Source organism: Papio anubis, chromosome 16 (genome assembly GCF_008728515.1).
Source record: "Papio anubis isolate 15944 chromosome 16, Panubis1.0, whole genome shotgun sequence".
NCBI classification, from domain to species: domain Eukaryota; kingdom Metazoa; phylum Chordata; class Mammalia; order Primates; family Cercopithecidae; genus Papio; species Papio anubis.
This window is the reverse complement of record NC_044991.1, coordinates 61,216,362-61,222,764: the sequence shown is the minus strand read 5'-3', so window position 1 is coordinate 61,222,764 and position 6,403 is coordinate 61,216,362. Positions and strand designations below refer to the sequence as shown.

Here is a 6,403-nt window from a genome sequence, read left to right as displayed (position 1 = left end):
TATAAGGAGTCCTGGTTCTATGAATAATTTTTTAGGTCAGGCACAGTGGCTCATGCCTGTAATCCCAGCACTTTGGGAGGCCGAGGTTGGCGGATCACTTGAGGTCAGTTTGAGACCAGCCTGGCCAACATGGCAAAACTCCGGGATTACAGTTGTGAGCCACGGTGCCTGGCCTACTTACTCTCTTATTCTAAGAGTCAGACAACAAAGTATACTCTGTGAAGAATCATTTCCCTCCTCCGTCTCTGCTACCCTATTTCATCTCTTTTTTTTCCACCTATCCCCTGTAGGTAAACAATTTTATTAATGTCTGGTTTATCCTTCCTGTATGTCCTTTGCACAAATAAGCAGACACATATATATTTTATTACATCCTTTATTACATAAAATGACACATGCTTTATTTGTTTGCTAGAGCTGCTGAAGCAAAATACTACAAACTGGGTTGGTTAAACACAAAAACGTTAAACAACAGAAATGTATTGTCCCACATTCTGACAGTTGGAAGCTCAAGGTCAAGTTACTGACAGGTTTGGTTTCTTCTGAGGCCTCTCTTTGACTTGCAGATGTTTGCCTTCTATGTCCTCACACGGTCTCTCCTCTGTGCACATGCTGTTGATATCTCTGTGTTCAAATTTCCTCTTAGGCTAGAATTGCACAGAAAGAAGATTAAAAACAAAAAAATAAATTTTTTCTTCTTGTAAGGACACCAGTCAGATTGAATTAGGACCCATCCTAACGGCCTCGTTTTAATTTAATCACCTTTGTAAACCCTGCATCTCCAAATAAGAGTCACATTCTAAGGTGGTGGGTGTTAGGACTTCAATATACCTTTTGGCAGTAGAGGCAAAATTTAGGCTATGACACGTGCTATATAGACACTCTTTTGCACTTGGCTTTCATGGAAATTGTGTCCAGAATTAGGGCGTTCTCGGTGTAACTTCAAGATGAAGCCCTGGACCCTCGCAGTGTTATAGTTCTTAAAGATGGTATGTCCGGAGATTGCTCCTTCAGACGTTCAGACATGTCTGGAATGTCTTCCTTCTGGCAGGTTCGTGGTCTCGCTGTCAGAAGTGAAGTTGCAGACCTTCGTAGTTAGTGTTACACCTCTTAAAGACAGCACGCCTGACTTACCTAATTTTCCCTGTGGGCTCGCGGGTCTCGCTTGGCTTTACAAGTGAAGGCAGACCTTCGTGAAGGAAAAGCCACCTCTTAAAGACAGCACGTCTGGACTTACTCATTCTTCCCTGTGGGCTCGTCTGGTCTCGCTGGCTTTACAAGTGAAGCTGCAGACCTTAGCAGTGAGTGTTACAGCTTTTTCCATCAGCAAGATTTATTACAAAGAGAGAGACAACAAATCTTACACCCTTTCTAAGGCGACCCAATTGGGTGCCTGCTGGTTGCTTTGGGCAGCCTGCTTTTATTCCCTCATCTGGCCCCACCCACATCCTGCTGATTGGTCCATTTTACAGAGAGCTGATTGGTCTACTTTACAGAGAGCTGATTGGTCCATTTTACAGAGAGTCAGTTAGTCTATTTTACAGAGAGCTGATTGGTCCATTTTACAATCCCTGAGCTAGACACAGAGTGCTGATAGATGCATTTACAATTCTCTAGCTAGACGTAAAAGTTCTCCAAGTCCCCACTAGGTTAGCTAGATACAGAGTACTGATTGGTGTATTTACAAACCCTGAGCTAGACACAGAGTGCTGATTGGTGCATTTATAATCCTTTAGCTAGACACAGAGTGCTAGACAGAAAAGCTCTCCAAGTCCCCACTAGCTTAGCTAGATACAGAGTACTGATTGGTGTATTTACAAACCTTGAGCTAGACACAGAGTGATGATTGGTGTATTTACAATCCCTTAGCTAGACATGAAAGTTCTCCATAAAAGTTCTCCAAGTCCCCACTAGACTCAAGAGCCCAGCTGGCTTCACCTAGTGGATCCGCACTGGGGCTGTGGGTGGAGCTGCCTGCCAGTCCTGCACCGCTGTGCACCCATACTCCTCAGCCCCTGGGCAGTTGATGGGACCCAGCGCCATGGAGGAGGGCGTGGCACTCGTCGGGGAGGCTCAGGCCGTGTGGGAGCCCACTGTGGAGTGGGGACTCAGACAAGGTGGGCTGTAGGTCCCAAGCCCTGCCCAGCGGGGAGGCAGCTGAGACCCGGCAAGAATTCAAGCGTGGTGCATGCGGGCCTGCAGTGCTGGGGGACCCGATGCAACCTCCGCAGCTGCTGGCCGGGGTGCTAAGCCCCTCACTGTCCTGGGCTGGTGGAGCTGGCCAGCAGCTCTGAGTGTGGGGCCCTCTAAGCCCGCACCAGCGCCCACCGGAACTTGCAATGGCCTGTGGGTGCCTCCTGCCTGCGCCTCTCCCTCCACACCTTCCCGCAAGCAGAGGGAGCCGGCTCTGGCCTCGGCCAGCCCAGAGAGGGGCTCCCACAGTGGAGTGGCAGGCTGAAGGGCTCCTCAAACGCTGCCAGTGTGGATGCCGAGGCCGAGGAGGCACCGAGAGTGAGGGCTGCTAGCACATTATCACCTCTCAAAATCACTCCATATCAGTTAATAGAGATCATCCTGATACTATTTTACAGTTGCATAGTACCCCATTGTGTGGCTGTTCCTTGGTTTATGCACCCACTGTCCTGTGCATAGGTATTTAGGTTGTTTCTCATATTTTACAAATACAAACAATGCTGCAATGAATAATTGTGTGCATATGTATTTTCATATTGTTGGAGATTCTTAGATGTAGGATTTCTGGGTCACAAGGGAAGTGCCTCAGGATAGGCAAATTCACAGAGAGAAAATAGATTAGTAGTTGCATGGTGGTAGGGCAGGAATGGGAAATGACTACTGATGTGTATAAGATTTCTTTCGGGCGTGTTAAAAATGTTAACATTAGACTATGGTGATGCTTGCACAACTTGGTTGAATATACTAAAAACCACCGAACTGTACATTTTAAATGGGTGACATTTATGTTATATGAAACGTATTTCAACAAAGCTATAAAAAATGCAAAGTGACCAGCCTGGCCAACATAGTGAAACCCCATCTCTACTAAAAATACAAAAAGTTTAGCCAGGTATGGTGGTGGGCACCTGTAATCCCAGCTACTTGGGAGGCTGGGGCAAGGAGAATTGCTTGAACCTGGGAGGTGGAGGTTGAAGTGAGCTGAGTTCGTGCCCCTGCACTCTAGTCCAGGCAACAGAGTGAGACCCTGTCTCTATAAATAAATAAATATTTTTTTGTGGATTCCTGGGGATTTTATATGTAGACAATCATGGCATCTGCAAATAGAAACAGTTTTATGTCTTCCTTTCAGATCTCTATACCTTTATTTCCTTTTCTTACATTATTATACTGGCTAGAACTTCTAGCACAATGTTGAATAAAAATGGTGAGAGAGACATTCTTGCCTTGTTCCTTATCTTGGGGAAAAGCTTTTAGTGGTTACCCTAGGTATTTTATTACATATACACAACTTATCACAGTCTACTGATGTTATTTTACCAGTTCTAGTGAAGTGTAGAAACTATATCTCTCTTTACATCCATTCACCATCCTCTGCTTATAGTAGTTGTTTGCAATATATGAGCAAAAAGAAAATGCAGGGAATTCATCAGAGTCATTCCTCAGGTCCTGAGGTCCCTAATCAGTCTGCCTTTTTCTCTCCATCTTTCAGAACCTTCTTGTATCCGCTTTATATATACAGTCCACTGTTTTTTTGTTTTAGTGGAAGAAACAGAGAAAAGTACATCTACTACATCTTCCTGGAATTAGATGTCCTCAAATATTGTGTTTTTCAATCCTTGAATTTAAATCTCCTTTATTATATTGTGTCTTCCTTTAAGTCCTTGAACATATTTATAAAGGCTTATTCAAAGCTTTTGTCTATTCATTCCATCATCTTGGAAATTATGGGCCTATTTCTATTGGTAAGTTTTTCTCCTGGTTATGGTTACATTTTCCTGCTTTGTTTTCCATCTAGTAACTTTTTAATGTACGTTGGACATTATGGATGCCATGTTGTTAAGTGTCTAGATTTTGTTGTCTCCCTTAATAAAGTGTTCAGCTTTGTTTAAGCAAGTCATTATTTTTTTAAGCAGGGAGTTAATTTACTTGAGGATCAATTTGATCCCTTTGAGGCATGTTTTTACATTTTGTTAGAGAGACTCTAGAACAACCTAAATACTAGTACATTTCATAAGACAAAATCTTTCTGGGGTCTCTACTGAATGCCCAGGGTGTTCAACAGAGTCTGTTCACTCTGATCTGTGGGAATTTAAACATCTCTCTGCCCAATTTAATCTCTGATAGTTGTTTGTTCCTTAGTAGTTGTTCTTTGCTCAGTCTCGTGGAATCTCACCAATGCATGTGCAGCTTAGTAGTTGGCCAAAGACTTAAGGGGAACCCTATGCAAATTTCTGGTGCACCTTCTCTGAATGGATCCCTTTTTTATGGTACTCTACCCTGTTGGGAGAAAAGCCTGGTGTTGAGAGAGAAGCTGAGACAGGGCTCTTTGCTTCCAGCACTCCTGTTATCTCAAGCAGCCATATGTTTCTCATTCACTTGATACACCCCCACATCCTCACGACCTGTTTGTTTGTTTGAGCACCAACAAATAGCAAGGGCTCCCAGAGCTCCGGGCCTTCACAGCCTCCACACTCACAATGGCCCCTTGGTCCCACTTTCTCTCTCAAACTGTCTTTTTGTCATTCCTTTGACTCTGCTGGACTTCGTCACCCCCACGACCTGGTGTTGGGTCTGATCATTGCAACACTACCCCACAAACCCTGTATAACTTTGAGTTCCAATCTCTGTGTTCTCAGTTTGGTGAGATTGCTAAATTCTATTTGGCCCCTTTCTCTGTCCTGTAACTGGAAATTACCTCCAGGCAGAAGGAAAGAGCAATCATAATGTTCCCTTCTTTCAGGGATCATAGTAATGTACTGTCTGTGTACATCAGAAGATATTTATTTCATATATTTTGTCCATTTTTAGAATCGTGTGTGTGTGTGTGTGTGTGTGTGTGTGTGTCAAGGGCTAATCAAATACTAGTTTCTTCTTTATGTCCACAGAGGAAATCCTGTTTTGTGTTCTGAAAAGATAACTTTGGCTACTGGAGAATGGACTGGAGAAGGGCAAGAATAGAAGCAGGGAGAACTGTTAGGAGTCTATTTCAGTAGTCCAAGAAAGAAATAATGGTGGCTTTTGGATTACTTTGGAAATGGAGATAGGTGGATGAATGAGCTAATGCTTATTAGTTAGAAAATTCCCATATGCTTTTTTTTTTTTTTTTTTTTTTTTTTTTTTAAATACGGAGTCTCGCTCTGCCGCCCAGGCTGGAGTGCAGTGGCCGGATCTCAGCTCACTGCAAGCTCCGCCTCCCGGGTTCACGCCATTCTCCTGCCTCAGCCTTCCGAGTAGCTGGGACTACAGGCGCCCGCCACTGCGCCCGGCTAGTTTTTTGTATTTTTTAGTAGAGACGGGGTTTCACCATGTTAGCCAGGATGGTCTCGATCTCCTGACCTCGTGATCCGCCCGTCTCGGCCTCCCAAAGTGCTGGGATTACAGGCTTGAGCCACCGCGCCCGGCCCCCATATGCTTTAAACAAATGTTTTGAATAATTTATTTGAAATAAGAATAATGTATTATTTTCCTTTCTCCTTTTCCAAGTTCTCTGTTTTCTGTTTGCCCCTACACATTCCCAGTGTGGGAGACAAAGATAATTATTCTCATTTTTCAGATGAATAAACTAATACTTGAATGGTAGGATCACTTGCCAAGTTGTTTCAAAGAAATGATATTGGATTTCAGGTTCCTAGACTGCTAAGAGTTCCATAAGTGCTGCTTTCGAATTGGCTGAAACTATCATGCCGAATGACCTGGAGCCTTTAAAGTCTTTGGAAGCTTCTGCTTTTTGAAAATACAAGGTCTTCCTTCAAGATGTCTTTGTGTTGGAACTGAGTACTCCTTTCATATCTAAGATAATTGGGCTATTATCCACTGAAGGATTAAACTTATTTTATTTTGATGAGACCTTTCTTCAAATGACTTACAGTAGGTTCTGGGAAAATGAATCGTGCCCCCTAAAGCATGATGCTTCAGTAGTACAGTGCCTGCAGCTCCACAGACTAGAGTTTAATTATTAAAATGATTTAAAAGTTCATTATAATGACCTTACAATTTTAAACTCTAAGTTTTCCTTCCTGTTTGTCATGGTCCTCTTGTAATTCAATGAATAATAATATTATTTTTTTTTTCTTTAGAGATGGGGTCTTGCTCTGTTGTCCAGTCTGGAGTGCATCATGCCCAGCTAATTTATTTTTTAAATTTTGTGTAGAGATGGAGGTCTTGCTTTGCTGCCCAGGCTGGTCTCGAACTCTTGGGCTCAAGCAAT

General features: G+C 43.2%; 1 long non-coding RNA gene across 1 annotated transcript; it reads right to left on the bottom strand.

The window, feature by feature from the left end:
• Positions 1–360: 360 nt before the first annotated feature.
• Positions 361–1,719, bottom strand: LOC108580829. The gene is made up of 2 exons (XR_004179056.1): positions 1,210–1,719; positions 361–1,107 (listed from the first exon to the last, which is right to left on the bottom strand). It is a non-coding gene; the product is annotated as an uncharacterized LOC108580829 (long non-coding RNA).
• Between the last annotated feature and the right edge of the window lie 4,684 nt (positions 1,720–6,403).